Source organism: Mustela nigripes, chromosome 8 (assembly GCF_022355385.1).
Source record: "Mustela nigripes isolate SB6536 chromosome 8, MUSNIG.SB6536, whole genome shotgun sequence".
NCBI classification, from domain to species: Eukaryota; Metazoa; Chordata; class Mammalia; order Carnivora; family Mustelidae; genus Mustela; species Mustela nigripes.
In genome coordinates this window covers 56,112,838-56,133,625 of record NC_081564.1, presented here as the reverse complement: position 1 = coordinate 56,133,625, position 20,788 = coordinate 56,112,838, and the positions used below count along the sequence as shown (strand labels likewise).

The following is a 20,788-nucleotide window of genomic DNA, read 5'->3' as shown; positions in this document are numbered from 1 at the left end:
ATCCTCACATCCCTACAAAGAGAGCTCAACTCTCAACCTTCCTAAGAAGGAAAAATTAGGGCAGGAAGCTTGTTCTTACCTCAGGCCACAGCTGCCTTTAGGGTAGAGTTCACCCTTCTCTCTCTCTCTATTTGGGCATTCCCTTCAATTCCATACCATTTCCCCAGCCTGGAGCATCTCCTCTGAGCCCCACTGTCATTTGGAGGCAGTGGAACTTCAGAGTTTTATGCAACAGAGCTAAAAATCCAGCAAGGAAGGAAAAATTTAGTATTAATAAGCATGCTGGGCAGAATGTGGGTGTTACTGAGAAGTACTAACCAGATTAATAGCTACTGCTTCCCCAACGCCTCCTCTCTGAATTTGTATCTATTTATTCAGTACAAGTTTTAAGTTTCTAAAATGGAACCAGGCATTATGATTGGTGTTGATTCCTGGGGATTCAGTGATAATCAAAAACCAGTTCCTTATCTCTTAATGTTACTGTCTAAAACATAGCATAGATCGTTATGAGTATAATTAACAAGCAGTTTTAGCTCTGTGAGAGAAGCAGGCAAACAGCATTGTCAGGAAGCTTGACCTACTCTGGAGGTTAAAGATTTTTCCCAAAGAGATTAGGAGAAGCTGTTAACCAGGTAGATGGTATCTGGGAAGTGGGCTTTCAACCTGTGTAAAGGCTTTGAAATGATAAGGATTAAATTTTCCAAGAGCATAAAGCAGGTCCCTGTGGCTGGTGCACAGGAGAGCAAGGGAGAGCGGTTGGCAAGGACCAGCACTGTTCTTTTGTGGGGGTTTGGAGAGGGGGGAGCAGAGGAAGAGAGAATCTTAAGTACATGGCGCTCGATCTCACAACCCTGAGTTCATGACTTGAGCTGAGATCAAGAGTTGGACACTTAATCAACTGAGCCACCCAGGTGCCTCTAAGCTTTTAGTTAATGTACAGTGCTATATCAGTTTCAGGTGTACAATATAGTAATTTAACACTTTTATACATTACCCTGTGCTCATCACAAGTGCACTCCTTAATCCCATCACCTATTTAACCCACCCCTTCCCCTCTGGTAATCATCAGTTTTTTCTCTATAATTAAGAATCTGTTTCTTGATTTGTCTCTCTCTTTTCTTCCTTTGATCATTTGTTTTGTTTCTTAAATTCCACATATGAATGAAATTGTACGATATTTGTCTTTCCCTGACTTATTTCACTTAAGCATAATACACTCTAACTCCATCCATGTCCTTGCAAATGGGAAGATATCATTCTTTTTTATGGCTAATATTCCATTGTATGTATATGCCACATCTTGTTTATCCTTTTATCTATAGATGGAAACTTGGGCTGCTTCCTATTGTAAATAATGCTATTATATAAATGTGGGGGTGTATGTATCTCTTTGAATTACTGTTTTTGTCTTCTTTGGGTAAATACCCAATACTGTGATTGCTGGTTTATAGGCTAGTTCTAGTTTTATCTTTTTGAGGAACCTCCCGAACTGTCTTCCACAGTGGCTGCACTGTTTTGCATTCCCACCAAAGTGCAAAGGGGTTCCTTTTTCTCCATATCCTTGCCAACCACCACCACCTGTTGTTTCTGTGTTGTTGATTTTAGCCATTCTTACAGGTGTGAGATGGTATCTCATTGTAGTTTTGATTTGCATTTCCCTGATGGCAAGTGTTGATGAGGATCTTTTCATGTGTCTGTTGGCCACCTGTATGTTTTCTTTGGAAAAACATCTTTTACTCATTTTATAATTGTATTATTTGATTTTTGGATGTTGAGTTTGATAAATGCTTTCTATATTTGGGATACTAACCCTTTATCAGATATGTTATTTGCAAATACTTTCTCCCATTCTGTAGCTTGTCTTTTGTTGTTTTCTTTGCTGTGCAGAAGTTTTTTATTTTTATATAGTCCCAACACAAAATTTATTTTTGCTTTTATTTCCCTTCAGGAGACATATCTAGAAAAAAGTTGCTTTGGCTGATGTCAAAGAAGTTACTGCCTGTGTTCTTTTCTAGGATTTTTATAGCTTCAGGTTTCACATTTAGGTCCTTAGTCCATTTTGAATTTATTTTTGTGTACAGTATAAGAAAGTGGTTCTTTTTTTTTCTTTTGCACATCATTGTCCAGTTTTCCCAACATCATTTGTTGAAGAGACTGTCTTTTTCACATTGGATGTAATATTTCCTGCTTTGTCAAAGAGGGACCATATAATTGTGGGTTTATTTTTGGGTTTCCTATTCCATTTGTATTGATCTCTTTGTCTTTTTTCATGCCAGCATCATACTGTTTTGATTACTGCAACTTGATAATATAACTTGAAGTCCAGAATTATGATGCCTCCAGCTTTGCTTTGCTTTTTCAAACCTGCTTTGGCTATTTGGGTTCTTTGTGGCATGGCACAAATTGTTTGTTCACAGTTCTGTGAAAAATGCTGTTCATATTTTGATCAGGATTATATTAAATGTGTAGATTGCTTTGGGTAGCATAGATTTTTTTTTATAGCACAACTTATATATTTCAAATGGACAAAAAATTAGTAACGTTTACGGTATCTTAAGATAAATTGCCTTTGAATGGAAGCTTCCTTTCCAGTACGTTGAGGTCTACAAGACGTATCTAGAAAATGTACTACTGTGGAAAATGACTGCTTAAATCGAATGGGGGAGGGGGGAGGGCCTGTGAATTCTCTTTTTGATTAATTGCTATAACACTGTCCTTCAGGCAGCTGAGGGAGTTTTATGTTTTCTTTAGACATCATTAGGCGCCGGAGCTCTTGCAAGACAACTTTGATGCTATATGAATTCTGCCATTTTACTAGCACTGATATGGCTCTTGGGTCCACCATTCCATTAGAACTATTAACATTCATATTAATTTTTTTTAAATATTTTTTATTTATTTGACAGAGAGACATCACAAGTAGGCAGAGAGGCAGTCAGAGAGAAAGAGAGGAGGAAGCAGGCTCCCTGCTGAGCAGAGAGCCTGATGCAGGACTCGATCCCAGGACCCTGAGATCATGACCTGAGACGAAGGCAGCGGCTTAACCCACTGAGCCACCCAGGCGCCCCATATTAATTTTTGTTACAAATCTTACAAAGGGGGGTGCTTCTGGGTACTTAGGTCCACATTCTATTTTAAGGCTGTATATTCGGTTTTCATAAATTGTTCTTGGAGGCCCAATTATCATCCCTGTCCATCTTGTAAGTGTCATGTCTTCGTCATCTTCTAGACGCTAGCTAACTGTGCCATCTCCTACTCCTTTCTGGCTTCTTCCAGTTCTTCCAACAGTCGAAAATTGCGAGGGACTTTTACTCCTGAGCCCATGGTGGCTGCCATCTTGCATCGCTGTTGCTCGAAGGCCGGCCCCTTCTTCTAGCATAGATATTTTTAACAAGATTTGTTCCTCCAGTCCATGAGAATGGAATGTTTTCCCATATGCATTGTCTTCAACTTCTTTCATCAGTGTTTTTGTTTTTGTTTTTAAAGAGAGAGAGAGCCTGCAAGCTGGGGCAGGGGCAGAGGGAGAGGGAGAATCCTCAAGCCAAGTCCCTGCTGGGCACAGAGTCCTTAATCCCAGGACTCCGAAATCATGACTGGGGCTGAAATCAGGAGTCACACACTGAACCAACTGAGCCACCCAGGCACCCCTCTTTCATCAGTGTTTTATAGTTTTCTGAGCACTAGTTTTTCACCTTGTTGGCTAGGTTTATTTCTAGGTATCTTATTATTTTTAGTGCAATTGGAAACAGGATTGTTTTGGGTTTTGTTTTTTGTGTTTTTTTTAATGTATTGTTGGATTTGGTTTGCTAGTATTTTCTTGAGGATTTTTGCATCTATGTTCATCCAGGAGATTGGCCTGTATGTCTCTTTTTTAGTTATGTCTTTATCTTGTTTTGATAGCAGGGTACTGCTGGCCTTAAGGAATGAATTTGGAAATTTTCCTTCTCTTTCTGTTGTTTGAGAAGAGTATTAACTCTTTAAATGTTTGTAGAATTCACCTATGAAACCCTCTGGCCCTGGACTTCTGGGGAGTGTTTTTAGCATTCAATTTCTTCGCTTGTTATTGGTCTGTTCAGATTTTCTATTTCTTCCTGTTTCCATTTTAGGAGTTTATATGTTCTAGGAATTTATCCATTTTCTTCAAGGTTATCCAATTTGTTGGCATATAGTTTTTCATAATATTCTGTTATGGTTGTTTGTATTTCTGTGGTGTTATTTCTTCTCTCTCATTTTTGATTTATTTGAATTCTTTTTCTTTTTTTCCTGATAAGTCTGGCCAGAGGATTGTCAATTTTATTGATTTTTTTTTTTTTTCAAAGAAGCAGCTCCTGGTTTTATTGATCTGCTTTATTGTTTGTTGTTGTTGTTGTTGTTATCTTGGTATCTATATCACTTATTTCTGCTCTAGGGTTATTATTTTCTTCCTTCTGCTCCTCTTAGGCTTTGTTTTTTATTCTTTTCCAGTCTCATTTAGGTATCAGGTTAGGTTGTTTGAGATTTTTCTTCTTGAGGTAGGCCTGTTTTGCTATAAACTTCTGTCTTAGAACCACTTTTGCTGTATCCCAGAGGTTTCGGACCATTGTATTTTCATTTTCATTTGTTTCCGCTTACTTTTTTGATTTCTTGTTTGATTTCTTCTTTGATTTCCTGGTTGACCTATTCATTGTTTAATAGCATATTATTTAACTTCTGTGTGTGTGTGTGGTCCTTCCAGATTTTTTCTTGTGGCTGACTTCTCATTTCATAGCACTGTGGTCAGAAGATATGCATGATATGATTTCGATTTCTGTTTTTAAGATTTTATGTATTTGAGAGATGAGAGAGAGAAAGCACAAGCAGGGGTGTGGAGGGGCAGAGGAGAGGGAGAAGCAGACTCTCTGCTGAGCAGGGAGCGGAGCCCACCACACAGGGCTTAATACCAGGACACGAGATCATGAGCCAAGCTAAAGGCAGATGCTTAACCGACTGAGCCACACAGGTGCCCCTGATTTCCATCTTCTTGAATTCATTGAGGTTTGTAGGCTAATAGGTGACCTGTTCTGGAGAATGTTTTGTGTGCACTTGAGAAGAATGTGTATTTTGGTGTTTTAGAATGGAATGTTCTGAATATATTTGTTAAATCTATCTGTTGGAGTGTCATTCAAACCCACTGTTTTCTTGTTGATTTCTGTTTACATGATCTATCCATTGATATAAGTGAGGTATTAAAGTCCTCTAATAGCATTATTATATGTTTGCTATTAGCTGTTTTATGTATTTGGGTGTTCTATGTTGGGTGCCTAAACATTTATAATTGTTATATCTTGTTGGAATGTTACCTTTATTATGGTATAGTGTCTTTTTTTATCTTTTGTTACAGTCTTTGTTTTAAAGTAAATTTTGTCCAATATAAGTATTACTACTCCTGCTTTTTTTTTTTTTTGACATGCGCTTCTGTAATAGATGTTTCTCCATCCCCTCATTCTCAATCTGCAGGTGTCTAAAATGAGTTTCTTATATGGAGCGCCTGGATGGCTCAGTAGGTTTAGTGTTTGCCTTGGGCTCAGGTCATGATCCCAGGGTCCTGGAACTGAGTCCTGCATTGAACTCCCTGCTCGGTGGGGAGTCTGCTTCTCACTCTGCCCCTTCCCACTGCAAATTCTCTCTCTCTCTCTCTCTCTCTCTCTCGCAAGAATAAATAAAATCTTTAAAAAAATAAAATGAGTCTCTTGTGGGTAGCATATAGATGGGTCTTGTGTTTTTATCCACTCTGTCACCCTTTATCTTTTGATGGGAGCATTTAGTCCATTTACATTCAAAGTAATTATTGATAGATACATATTTATTGCTACTTTATTACTTGTGTTTGTTTCTGAAGATTTTCTCAGATCCTTTCTTGTCTTTGATATTTTGCTGATTTTCTTTAATGGTATATTTGGATTTCTTTGTCTTTATATTTTGCATATTTATCAGTGGTTTTTTTATATGATTGCCATTAGGTTTGCATATAACCTCTCCTGCATATAGCATTATGTTTGAAGTTGATCGTTTCAGTTCAAACCCATTCTTTTCTCCTCTCTTCCCCATTTTTGATATGTTATTTTATATCCCTTTTGTGAGTTCTTTGATATTTTTTATAGCAAAATCCATTTTTATTCCTTTTGTGATTCCAACCTTCGTACTGCCACTTTGGTCTCCCCTTTGCACTCAGAGGAGGTGTTTGCTCTTTATTATGAGAGCAAAGGAGAACCATTGAAATGTTTTAAGTAGGGAACTAGGAAGGTCAGATTTCTGCTTTGGAAAAATCACTTTGTCTGAGGAGTAGCAAATGGATTTGACAACAGGGCAAAAAATTACCCTGCCGTTTAATGAGTACCTGTTAACATGTGTCATTTAATTTATTTTAGTTAATCCATATAGTAACCCTGCATGATAGGTATTGATACCTTCATGTTATAGATGAAGAAACTGAGGCTCAGGAAGGTGAAAGAATTTGTCCTGGTTCACATAGCTACCAAGTGGTGGAGCCTGAATTCAAACGCAGAGTTACCTGCCTCTAAGCACATGCCATGTCCGCTCTGCCAGGCTGTCCCCGTAATGGAGGCCAGCACTGTGGCAGCCTCCTCCTGGTCACAGCACAGTATGTGTGCAGGTTCAGGATTTGCCAGCAGGGCTCACCCTCCCTGGGTGGAACCAGCAGCACTTTCTCGGGCAGCTCAGTAATTGGTAGTTCAGGTTTATCTCCTGGACCTCAGCTCAGCCACCACTCCAGCTCCTCATGGGCTGTCTTAGCTCACACCCTCATTTCCATTCACAGTTCATAATAGAAAAGAGGATTCTAGAACAGTGTATATCTCTTGACTTCTTACTCACTGATTGGACAGAGCCTGCTTCTGGTGCAGCTATGCCAGCCTGGCTTTGCTGGCCTTGTTACGGTCCTCTGATCCTTTAGGGAGAGCTGCTTTTGTGAGAGCGAGATGGTAGTATTTTCCTATCTGCCTAAGAAGGGGAGATTCCTGGCTTGGAAAGCAGAGTTCATAGACCTGGGTGGGAGGATGAGAGGGTAGGAATGCCTTATCCTGGGTGGAACACCATTAAGGGTGTATCATATCATGTATCTTATTTAATGAAGTAACTTCTGAGGCATAGTCTTCCTTGTGTCTTACACTAGATATTCCCCCAGAACTCTCTAAGATGACTTTATTCATTTGTCCTCATTGAACTTGTAGTTTATTCATTTGGAGCCTCCCTTCCATGCCTGGTTTTTAGGGCTGGAATGTGCCTCTGATCTCATACAGATCTAATCTGCCTTCTTGAGATGCATCTTTATCAGGCTCTCTTCAGCTGAGACTGACGTTTAGGGGAAGGTGGTGATAGCACTTGTTTAATCGCCATTGGAGATCTGAAAGAAGTAAAGGGTAAGTGTGAGAGAGATTTTTAGCTTACTGAAACCATCAATGCAGCATTTTCTTCAGGCATACTCAGTTGCAGAAATTTCTGTGAAAGCACCCAGAATAATAAGATACATTGATTTGGAATTTCCCATTGAGTCCTTTACTGGTGATATCCCACACTTAATTAAAGCACAGATAGTATTAGGATCAGTAACAGAAATTCACTTGAGTGGTTCCTTGGTTGAGCTTTTTGGAGGCTTGTGGGATACAAAAAAGCTAATGTGTGGATGAAGACAATAGAAGGAGATTGGACTGTGTACTTTTGTTTTAAGACTCAGTTTTTCACACTTTTTTTTTGATTATGCTAGATAAAACCTGGTCACTACAGAAAATGTGGAAAATACACAAAAAAAATAAAAAATGAAAAGTCCTATAGGACTTCACCACTTAGAGACAATCACTGTTAGTACACTTTTAGTTGTGTGGGTAGATGGAGGGTGACCAATGAGTAGTGTGCTATTGGGACCCCTGAAGAGTCCATAATGGGAAGTGGTTCATGGACTTCCTGAAATGTATGTCAAATTTACTAATACGTACCTTTTTCTGCAGAGCTATTTTTTCCAATTTTGAAAGGGACTTATTAAGAACAGGTTTTTGTAATAATTTTTTCTTTTCTTTTCTTTTCCTTTCCTTTCTTTTCTTTTTTTTTTTTTCTTTTTTTTTACTGAAGCATAGTTGACTTTCGATGTACATTAGTTTCAGGTATTCAACGTAGTGATTTGACAAGTTTACACAGTATGCTTTGCTCACCACACATGTAGCTACCATCCGTCACCATACAGGGCTATAACAGTACCATTGACAGTATTTCTTAAGCTGTGCCTTTTATCCCCGTGACTTATTCATTTCATTTCATCCTGTACTTTCCCCTTCCCCTTAACCACTTTTGCACATCCTCTGCCTCCAGCAACCATCAGTTCTTTGCACTTTGGTGTCTGTTTCTACTTTTTCTTTGCTTGTTTTTTTAGATTCCCCATTTAAGTGTAATGATGTGGTATTTATCTTCTTCTTTCTAGCTTATTTCATTTAGTATAATATCCTGTAGGTCTGTGCATGTTGTTGCAAATGACAAGATTGTATTTTTTTTCATTCTTTTGTATGGCTGAATAGTATTCCATTGTACATATATAGTACATTTTCTTTATTCATCTTGGTTTCCATATCTTGGCTATTGCAAATAATGTTGCAAGAAACTTAGAGATACCTGTGTGTTTTTGAAATAGTGTTTTCATTTTGGTGGGGGGTGGGGTTCTGGAATTACCCAGTTCTGGAATTACTAGATCATAAGGTAGTTCTATTTTTAATTTGTTGAGAAGTCTCCATACTGTTTCTCTCAATGGCTTCACCAATTTACATTCCTACCAATAGTGCAAAGAGGCTTTTTTTTTTCCTCCACATCCTCACCAATACTTGTTTCTTCTCTTTTTGATTTGAGCCATTCTGAAGGCTGTACAGTGGATATCTGTCATCACGGTTTGATTTGCATTCCTCTGATGATAAGTGATATTGAACATCTTTTCATGTGTCTCCTGGCCATCTGTGTGTCTTCTTCGGAAAAATTCGGGTTCTTTGCTCATTTTTAATTTGGATTATTTGAGAGTTTTTGGTGTTAAATTGTAGAAGTATTATATAAATTTCACTGGGTGCATGGGTGGCTCAGCAGGTTAAAGCCTCTGCCTTCTGCTCAGGTCACGATCCCAGGGTCCTGGGATCGAGCCCTGTATCGGGCTCTCTGCTCAGCAGGGAGCCTGCTTCCTCCTCTCTGCCTATTTGTGATCTCTCTCTCTCTGTTAAATAAATAAATAAAATCTTTAAAATAAAAGTATTATATACATTTCAGATATTAACCCCTTATTTCATACACCATTTGTGACTATGTTCTCCCATTCAGTAGGCTGCCTTTCATCTTATTGATGGTTTCCTTTGCTGTGCAAAAACTTTTTATGTTGGCATAGTCTCAACACTTTATTTTTGCTTTTGTTTCCCTTGCCTGAGGAGACATATCTAGAAATAGAGTAAGGTTTTCATTCAAAATAGAGGTAGAATTTTATGTGTTATTTGTTGGTACCTACTTTTGTCACTTAAGCAGTGGAGGGCAGAATCTTTGAGCCCATCTGAAACTCCCTTACCCCAGTACTTACCCAGGTGGTTCCTGAAGAGTGTGATTGCACAGGAGCAGGCTTGGTAGGGCTCCCTGACTTGTGTCTGCCCCAGGAAGTGCCTATCCCAGAGGAGCAGGAAGGTCTCCAGGGGCTGATGATTCCCACTTCTCTAGAAAACTGGCCTTAAAGACTTTTCTGCTTAGAGAACACCCCAGCCAGGGCCCAGTTACCATGTGGGACACCTGCTGTCCACAGCTGCTCAGTACACCAGGGTGATAGAGGTCCTCCCAGAAGAGGCCGCTACTGCTGCCCTGCCCCTCAGGACAGATGTGGCTCCTGGGGAAGCCCACTGAGATAAGATAGGGGAGTAAGGCTGGGGCCGCACCAATGCGAGGAGAACAGTCTGGATGGAGTAGGAAGAAGTCTTTCGGCAGCTCTAGGCCCATCGCTAGATGATACATCTTCTTTGGGTCTCCTGTTCATCGTCCATGAAAGAAGTGGTTTGAAATCAGTATTACTGAATGGACTCATCCAGTTCTAATATTTTGTGATTCTTTGGGGAAAACACGGGAAGAAAAGGCTAAAAACTAAAACTTAAGTGACCATATACCTGCTGCAGTCTCCTCAGGTTGGAGGAATAAGAGAACCACTTCTTTCCATGTTCATGTGTTTCCCCCGTTTCTATTCCTTATAAAGCACTTCCAGTCTGCCTGGTTGGTGTAGTTGTCTGAGTCATGTACAGCGTGCCTGCTGCCTGCCTCTTGTGATGATGGTAGTTCATAAGACCCAATATCTGTACGGAGCTTTTCATCTTTCAGGCACGATGACAGCATCTGCCTCCTCACACTCACAGCATCCTGGTGTCAGGAGAGTCCTATTATTAAGTATTTCAGTGGCATTTCATAGTTGGCAGAGAGCTTCACAATTCTTGATTGGTTAGACTTTCCAATCCCCAGATAAAAATTCAATTTACTGATGGTGAAACTATGGCCTACAGAGACCAAATGATTTGGCAGAATATCTCCTCTCTTTGTAGGCTCACTTTTCCTACAGTCTACAGAGAGTGGGTTCTGAACCTTCTTGCAGATCTGTCCTTCACATGCCCTGCTCTGAATCTACTATAAGCCTTCCTGGTGGGAGGGAGCAGCCCGTGACACTTTGTCACCAGGGAGCCCTTCACCTCGTGCTCCTGTTCTGCTCTGGGAGCCCTTCTGTGTTCTCCACAGCTCAGTCCCTCCCTCTCCAGGGCTTTGCTTCTTGCTGCTCCACTGGCATCCATTCTAGAAGGTCTCCTCATCTCTTTAAAATTAAAAACAAAACCTGTAACCTTGGGTTTTCCTCTAGCTACTTGGCCATTTGTGCCTTTGTTTGCACAGCCAAGCATGTGGAAAAATGGTCTAAATCAAGCGTCAGTGCACTTTTTTTTTTTTTTAAAGATCAGAGAGTAATGTTTTGGGTTCAGGGGCTATATTCTCCCTTAGCCAGTCATCTCTGCCATGGTAGCACTGAAAGCAGGCACGGGAAGTGCTGAAATGTATGGGCGTGACAGGGTCCCCAGAAAACATTTGCAAAAACAGTGGCAGGGTGGAGATATTCAGGGGGCCATGGTTTGCTAACCCCTGGTCGAAGTTATCAGCCTCTTCCTTCACCTCCCAGTTAGTCTTCATCCTTCTACAGCCTCTCTTTCTCTACTGCCATTCCGTGGACACCGCTGCCGCAAATCACTGGGGACCACGTCACTGCTGAATCCATCTTTGTCTCACGTGGCATCTCCTGCAATTCTGTCCACCACTCCCTTCTCTGCCCTGCTCTCTCCTTGGAGTCTGTGGCACCACCCTCTACCCCGTTATTTCCACACTTACAAGATACATATTTGTCTCTGTAGAAATTAGAAATGTGTTTGGCTCAAGGAAATATAATATTAAACTAAGAATAGCTTAAACAAATAGGAATGAATATTTCTTGCATAATAAGACCTGAGGTGGACAGTTGCAGTAGTTTCATCAGCCCTAACCTGTTAAGCCATTATCACTAATTCTCTCAGCCTTGTCTTTTTTTTTTTTTAAATTTAAAATTTTATTTTATTTGTTTATTTGACAGAGAGAGGGGCAGCGAGAGAGGGAACACAAGCAGGGGGAGTGGGAGAGGGAGAAGCAGGCTTCCTTCAGAGCAGGGAGCCTGATGCGGGGCTCAATTCCAGGACCCTGGGATCTTGACCTGAGCCAAAGGTGATGCTTAATGACTGAGCCACCCACGTGCCCCTCAGCCTTGTCTTTTAAGGGGCCAAATGACTGCTATAGCCCCACCTGTCACCTGCAAGCTCAGGGCAGGAAGAAGTAAGGGAAGTTGCCAGCTGTATCTGTCACCTTTTAACAGGGGAACAGAAGTTTTTCTAAAGCCACCCCCACTCATTGGACTTGGATTTACATTTGAATGTCCTGCACTTATTGTAGAGGAGGGCCTAAAAACAAGTAATGAACTGGGCACATTGCCATCTCAGACAAAATTAGAGTTCTGTCAAGGAAGAAGATGGATTTAAGTAAGTAATTCATGCCACAGCCTTCTCTGAACCTAGCTCCATTCCTTTTGGTTCTTAGTGCCCAGTATGGTATTTATTCCATAACACTTAAAAAAATTTTTTTTTATCTTTACTAAATGAGTGAAATAGATAAAATACAAAGGTCAGAAAGAATATAGAACTTTCCTGAGGTGACCCACCTTCATTTCCATAAGCATTCTTTAATTTTGGCCCCAAGAATCAGGCTGCACAGCCAATGTCTCAGAATCAAGGAGGCTGCAGCGGCCAGGGTTTCTCCCACAAATTCCCCCAGATGTAGAAACCTTTTGACTAGTTAAGCCAGGGGCATTGCTGTTGGAAGGCCACCACCAAGACAGAGGTTCCAGTTAACTAGCCCCCCCACTTTTTAGGTGGGAGTTTGAGGATGTGTTTGAGAATTCTCGTGGAGGTCTCTCACTAGGCCTTCACAGCCCATCCATGTTTTCTTTTACTACATGGGACATCCTCCCTGAGAAGAGTTTTGGTAGAGGGAGTTGTCCTCACCGCTTCAGTTTCCAGTTTGATTTTAGTGCAGTGGGCATCCTGGGAAGTTCCTCCTCTGCTGTGGTTGCAAATGCGGCACGTGGAGAGCCTGCCCAGCATGGACAAGCACTTTCAGAAATGTGAATTTCTGTGCCGTAGCCCCTTTGCCTACCTGACCCTACATCTTCTGCCCAGCCCGCTTCCCCAGTCCAGTGCCCTCTGAAAAGGAGGGAGTGGTGGGGGAAGCAGGGGAAAGTGGACAGCTCTTAGCCATTCCCTCCAGGCTCAGGCAGTGCTCAGGAAGGTTTTCTGGAAATGAAGCTGATAGCTCCCAAAATACCAGAGTGTATGCAGCAGTCACATAGTTTGTGGTGGCCTCTGTCTAGCATAGCTTAAGGAAGCTATTGTAGTTAGCTGCTTTAGAAGAAAAGAAAAACAAAAATTGGGATCTCTGTGACAGAATCAGCATTGGGCTACAGAGATTGCTGTATCATGTTGATGCCACCTTATTATTTCAGAAACTCGTCAGCAGTGAGATTCTCCCTTCTTGACTTTCTCCCCAAATCCTCCTTCCAAGCCTGATACTCCCTCTTTAATTCACTTTCTGCTTATCTTCCCCATGCCCCACAAAATAAAGACAGCGTGAACCTGGTAGGGAGAAGCCCTCTGAAATTGGCAGATTCTTACCTACAGAAGAGCACTCTCTTTCCAATTGGACAAGAGAGAAATTAAATTGTCAGTAACTCCAAGTCACTTGCCAGGGTAGAGGAGCCACCTTAAAGTGTACTCTGAGCGCCCCACTCTGAAGGAAGGGAATGAAACCCTGGAGGACCAGCCACAGTCTGGGGTGCCCTGTGGTGAGGTCTGCAGCCAGGAAACAGCAGAACCAGGGCCCACAGTAATTTTTATAAGAGTGACAATGCAGGCTTAAGATTTTCATGAACTTGGTCTCTGTGATATTTTGTATGTTTATATTAATATTTCAATGTATGAAAATTTTATTTCACTGATTTTTGTTCTGTGTTTATGAATCCTAAATAATTTTTTCTGTGATGTCATAAAATAATATCAGAATTTCTTCTTTGAGTAAAATAAATACCATAATAAATGTTACAATTATTGCTACTGGAATTCTGCAGCTTAACTTAAAAGATGACCAATGCCACCTTAGCTCTTCTCAACTAGGACTTCATGGAATCCAGGTTAGAAAGGATAGACCATTGTTTTCACACTCCACCACTAGGTGGCACTAGGGACCAACAATCTCAGAGTAGATGCTGGACTTAGCTGGTGACAGAAGGAACAAGGATTTTGTCAGAACACTGAAAGTTGTAGGCTTCCTGTGCTAGGGTTCTGGGGATTGGAGAAAGTCACTCTGTATACACACTTTTTCTCTCTGAGAGCACATAGGATGTGCCATTCAGGAGGCACTAGGAGCAAATCCAGGCAACTTACTAGGTAGGAAAATAAATAAGCTGAGAAGTCTAAGACGGCTTTAGGTTGCACATCTGTGAAATTGGGAACTAGATGGCAAAAGATCAAACAAAATTGATGACAATGTGTATTTTCATTCATAGATCAGGAAAATGAATAACCCATTTCATTAAAATGACATCTATTGGGAATATAGTAATTTTAAAACGCTGCTTAAAATCACGTGCAAGTTTGAAGTTTTCTTCTCACCTATGTTTCTTGAAGATGCTGTTCTAAAATCTTAATTACCTGCCAAGCTCACACCCTCTCCTGCCTCCGGTGGTTTTTTAGACTGTGTTAGAGATTATTCTTGAGCCTGGATTCAGAGAGTTCGGGTGGCCTCATAGTCACTGAGCTAATGGCAGAATTGGAAAGTAAACTCAGATTGTCCTGCTAGGTTCTAACTTGTGTGCATTGCCTGCCTAGAACTGACCAGCAATTCGATCTAGAGCAGTGTTCAGTATCTCATCTCACAGGGGGTCCAATAAGCCAAAAGTTTTGGGTGAAGTTACTGATACGTTCCCCTTCTGTCTATATAACCATGATAAAAATCCAGCCCGAAGGGTTCAGGAAAGGAAGTGAAGAACCTGTTCTTCTGTCTGCTCCAGGGGCTTCATTGGCTAGAGAAGACAATCAGGCATGTGCACAGATGTGAGTTACTTGGAACTTAAGGGTGTGCTCCTGGGACCTCTTGAAAGGATACTAAACTATTTCTTTATTCTTTTCCGTTACCAGATTGGATGATTTGCTATCCATATGAGACAGTTGTTCATGTCCTGTTGTGCATTTTTACTTTCTAAGAACTTTCAGAACTCTTAGGTTTATTTCATTAAATGTTCTAGAAGTCTATACTCTTTGAAGATATTCTCATTTATCCAATAATTTGTTTCGGAAGGTAATTTAGGAGCATGGGTCTGGAATTTATGGCAGTGATCGTTTTCCTTCAATATCATCAGAACTTTGCCCAGATTTTCCTCTCAAACGTTGTTCCTTCTAATCTTCCTCCTCAGCTGCTCCTTTAGGTTTTTCTCCAGCTAACCTCTCTGCCTGGAGCCATTGTCCAAACCAAGCAGGTACCTACACTGTCTTATCTGATAAGGCAAAACAGAGATCCAACTGGTGACTGTCCTGTAGACTCACCCTCTCTAACAGAGTTGTTTTTGTTTTAAATGTTAGTGAGATATAATTGACATACATTATTGTGTTAGTTTTAGAGGTAGAACATAATAGTTTGAGAGAGATATATATGTAATAATTGATATATATATCCACACACATAATGATTATCATAATCATACCATAACTTGCATCACCACACATACTTCTGTTTTACTTTTCTTATGATGAGAATTCTTAAGATTAACACTCCTAGCAACTTCTCAAATACGCAGTACAATATTGTCAACTGCAGTCCCCTTGCTGTATTTTATATCCCCCGACTTATTTATAACAGGAAATTTGTCCTTTTTGACTCATTTTTGCCCACGCCTCACCAAGCTAGGAGTTTGCTTGTTTGTTTAGATTCCACACGTGAGTGAAGTCATGCAGTATTTGTCTGATTTTTTCACATAGCATAATGCCATTGAAATGCAGCCACGTTGTCACAAATGGCAAGATTTCATTCTTTTTATGGCTGAATTATATTCCATTCATTATGTTGAGGTATGTTCTCTCCCTACTCACTTTGTTGAAAGTTTTTATTATAAATATATATTGAATTTTGTCAAATGCTTTTTCTGAAACTACTGAGATGATCATATGATTTTTATACTTAATTTTGTTAATGTGATGTATCACATTAATTTTTCAACATTGAACGATCCTTTCATGTCTGGAATAATCCTGCTTGATCATAGTGTGTGATCCTTTTATGTATTGTTGGTTTTGGTTTGCTAATACTTGGTTGAGAATTTTTGCATCTATGTTCAGCAGGATTATTGGCCTGTGATTTTCTTTTCTTATAGTGCCTGTGTCTAGTTTTGGTTGTAAAGTAATGCCAGCCTCATAAAATGAGTTTGGAATTGTTTGAGAAGGAGTTGTATTAATAATTGTTTAAATGTTTGGTAGAATTCAGTTATGAAGCCATCTAGTCCCAGACTTTTGTTTGGAGGTTTTGGTTACAGATTCAATCTCCTTAATAGTAATTTGCCAGTTTAGATTTTCTGTTTCTTCATGATTCAGTCTTAGTAGGTTGAATGTTTCTAGGAATTTGTCCATTCTAGGTTTTCCAGTTTGTTGGTATATAATTACTTGCATTAGTTTTTCTCATCCTTTGTATTTCTGTGGTATCTCTTATAATGTCTTCTTTTTCATTTCTGATATGAGTCCTCTTTTTGTCTTGGGAATTCTAGCTAAAGGTTTATCTTTTTTTTTTTTTTTAAGAAGCTCTTAGTTTCACTGATATTTTCTGTCATCCTCTTATTCTTTATTTCATTTATTTTTGCTCTAATCTGCTATTTCCTTCCTTTTCTTAATTTTGGCTTAGTTCATCTTTTTCTAGTTCTTGAGATGTAAATTTAGATTGCTTATTATAGGTCTTTTTTATTTCTTATATAGGCTTTTCTCATTATAACCTCCCTCATAGACCTACTTTTGCTAAATTCCTACATTTGGGCATGTTGTATTTCCATTTTCATTTGTCACAAGATATTTTTTATTTCTCTTTTTATTTCTTTTTTGAGCCATTGGTGGTTCTGAGCAAGTTGTTTAATTTCTGCATATTTGTGAACTTTCCAGTTTTTATCTAATTGATTTTTAGCTTCATACCATTGTGATTAGAAAGATATTTGATAGGATTTCTGTCTTTTTAAATTTATTAAGACTTGTTTTGGGGCCTAAAATATGATCTGTCCTGAAGAATGTTCCATGTGCGCTTGAGAAAAATGTGTATTCTGCTTGTGGATGTAATGTTCTGTGTCTATTTTTTTTTTTTTTTTAAAGATTTTATTTATTTATTTGACAGAGAGAAATCACAAGTAGACAGAGAGGCAGGCAGAGAGAGAGAGAGGGAGGCAGGCTCCCTGCCAAGCAGAGAGGCCGATGCGGGACTCGATCCCAGGACCCTGAGATCATGACCTGAGCCGAAGGCAGCGGCTTAACCCACTGAGCCACCCAGGCGCCCTGTTCTGTGTCTATTAAGTTCATCTGGTCTAATGTTCATTTAAGTCCAGTGTCTATTGATTTGCTGTCTGGATAATCTATTCATTGATGAAAGTGGGTATTGAAGACTCCTATTATTATTGTATTGGTGTCTGTTTCTCCCTTTAGACTTACTAATAATTTGATTTATATATTTAAGTGCTCCTATATTTGGTGCATAAATATCCTCGTGTTGTTTCCTAGTACAGTCTTTGTCTTAAAACTTTGTTTCCTAGTCCAGTCTTTGTCTGAAAGTATATTTATCTTGCTGATAACAGGTAAAGCTACCTCTGTTTTTATTATTTCTGTTTGCATGAAATGTTTGTTTCCATCCCTTCACTTGGAATCTCTGTGTGTCCTTAAAGCTGAATTTAGTCTCATGTAGGCACCATACAGTTGGGCTTGTTTTTAAATCCAGTTAACCACTATGTCTTTTTTTTCTTTAATAGTTGACATACAGTATTGTATTAGTTTTAGGTGTGTAATGTAATGATTTGAAATTCATATATATTATGAGATGATCACCACGATAAGTTCTCTTTACCATCTGTCGTTATACAAAGTTGCTACAGTATTATTGACTGTATTCCCTAATGTCCTGTGCATTCTTATGATTTATTTGTTATACCTATAAGTTGTACCTCTATACCTTTTACCTATTTTTTCCATTCCTTACTCCCCTCCTCTCTGGCAATTACCAATTTGTTCTCTGCATTTATGAGTCTGTTTCTATTTTGTTTTGTTCATTTTCTTTTATTTTTTAGATTCCATATATAAATGAAATCATATGGTATTTGTTTTTCTCTGATTTATTTCACTTAGTATAATTTCCCTTTAGGTCTATCTATTTTGTTGCAAATGGTAAGATTTCATTCTTTCCTATGGCCGAATAATGCTCCACTGTATTTACTTTTAATTGAATTATTTGGGGCTTTTTGGGGTTCAATTGTATGTATGTAATATCCAAAATTTATGGATTTGGGATATTAACCCCTTACTGGATATATCATTTGCAAATATTATCTCCCTTTTCTTTTTGTTGATGTTTTCCTTTGCTGTTCATTTTTTTAGTTTGATGTAGTCCTATTTTGTTTATTTTTGTTTTATTGCTCTTGTCTGAGGAAATAGATCCAAAATATTGTGGCTGAGACCAATGTCCAAGAGTTTCCATGTGTTTTCTTTTAAGACTCTTACAGTTTCGGGTCTTACATTTAAGTCTTTAATCCATTTTGAGGTAAATTCTGTGGATGGTGTGAGAAAGTGGTTCAGTTCCATTGTTTTGCATGTGGCTGTCCAGTTTTCCCAGCAGCATTTGTTGAAGAGACTCTTCTCCCCATTGTGTATTCTTTCCACCTTTGTTGTAGACCCATACAGGTATGGGTCTGTTTCTGGGCTCTCTATTCTCGTTCTATTGGTCTATGTGTCTGCTTTTGTGCCAGTATCCTATGGTTTGGATTACTATAGCTTTTTGTATAGTTTGCACTCCGGGAGTGTGATACCTCCCACTTTGTTATTTCTCAAGATTGCTTTGGTTATTTGGGGTCTTTTGTGGTTCCATACAGATTTTAGGATTGTTTGTTTTAGTTCTGTGAAAAATCCCATTGGTATTTTTATAGGAATTGTATCAAATCTGTAGATTTCTTTGCATCATTTGGACATTTTAGCAATACTAATTTTCTGATCCATTAGCATGGTATCTTTCCATTTACTTCTGTCATCTTCAGTTATTTTAATCAGTGTTAGATAGTTTTCAGAGTATGGGTCATTCACCTCCTTTGTTTATTTTTAGGTATTCTTTTTGATGAAATTGCATATGGGACTGTTTTTTAAATTTCTCTTCCTGATTGGTAGTAGTGTATTGAAATTCCTTTATCTTAATTTTGTATCTTGCAACTTCACTGAATTTATTTATCATGTCTAATGGTTTTGGGGGGCAGTCTTAAAAGTTTGGTGTAGACAGTATCATGTCATCTGCAAATAGTTCAGTTTTACATATTTCTTATCAACTTTAGATGCTTTTTATTTCTTTTGTTGTTGGATTTCAAGTACTATGTTGAACAAAAGTGTCAAGAGCAGGGATTCTTGACTCATTCCTGAGTTTAGAGGAAAAGATTTCAGCATTTTACTATTAGTGTGATGCTTGCTCTGGGTTATACATGAGCATAATTATGTTGAGGTGTGTTTCCTCTATACCCACTTTCTTGAGAGTTTTTATCATAAATGAATGTTGAATTTTGTCAGGCTCTTCTTTTGCATCTTCTGAGATGATCATATGAGTTTTATCCTTCATTTTGTTAACATGGTATAACACTTTGGTTGATTTATGGATATCAAACTACCCTTTCATCCCTGGAATAAATCCCACATGATCATGGTATATGATCCTTTAAATGTATCATTGAATTCAGTTTGCCATCTTTTGTCAAAGATTTTTGTGTCTGTGTTCATTAGGAAATTATCTGGTTTGGGTGTCAGGGTCTTGTACAATGAATTAGGAACTGTTCTTGCCTCTTCTAACTTTTTTGAAATAGTTTGAGAAGTGTAGGTATTGGGTATTAACTCTCCTTTAACTGTTTGGTAGCATTCACCTGCCATCTGGTTCTGGAGTTTTGTTTGCCGTGAGGCTTTTTATTACTGATTCAATTTTATTACTGGTTACTGCTGAGTTTTTCTCTATCTTCCGGATTCACTCTTGGAAGATTTTATGTTTCTAGGAATATATCCATTTCTTCTAGATTGTCCAATTTGCTGGCATGTAATTGTTTATGGTAGTATTTTGTAATCCTTTGTATTTCTGTGGTTTCAGCTGTAATTTCTCTTTCATTTTTTAAATTTGGTCCCTCTATTTTCCTTTGATGATTCTCACTAAAGGTATATCAATTTATCCTTTCAAAGAATGAGGTATAGGTTTCAGTTATCTTTATAATTTTTTTCTTTTTTAGACTATTTCATTAATTTTAGATCCAGTCTTTATTACTTTCTTCCTTCTACTATATTTGACCTTCATTTGTTCTTTTTCCACTTCCTTTAGGTATAAAGTTAGACTGTTTATTTGAGATTTTTTCTTGTTTCTTGAGTTAGGTCTCCATCATCATAAGCTTCCTTCTTACATCAGTTTTTGCTACATCTCATGTATTTTGGAATGTTGTGTTTTCATTTTTATTAGTTACAAAGTATTTTTTGATTTCCTTTTTGAGTTCTTTGTTGGTTGTGTACTATAGGGGTGTTTGGCCTTCCATGTGTTTGTGTTTTCCTTATAACTGATTTCTAGTTTTATATCATAGTTGTTTTAAAAGATGCTTGATATGATTTTAGTCTTCCCAAATTTTTGAGATTGGTTTTTGTGGCCTAACATGTGATTTGTCCTGAAGAATGCTTCATGTGCACTTAAAAAGCATGTGTATCCTCTGTTTTTAGATGGAATGTTCTGTATGTATCTACTAAGTCCATCTGGTCTAATGTGTCATTTAAGGCCACTGTTCTATTGATTTTCTTTCTGGCTGATATATCCACTGATGCATGTGAGGGTGTTAAAATCCCCTAATATTATATTACTGTCCATTTTTCCCTTTAGGTCTGTTAATATTTCCTTTACATGATTA

At 38.7% G+C, this 20,788-nt stretch overlaps 1 protein-coding gene across 2 annotated transcripts in view; it reads left to right on the top strand.

Moving 5' to 3' along the window:
• TPGS2 (tubulin polyglutamylase complex subunit 2) overlaps nucleotides 1-20,788 on the top strand; it is a 60,582-nt gene that overhangs the window by 8,820 nt on the left and 30,974 nt on the right. The gene's annotated exons all lie outside the window — the stretch shown is intronic.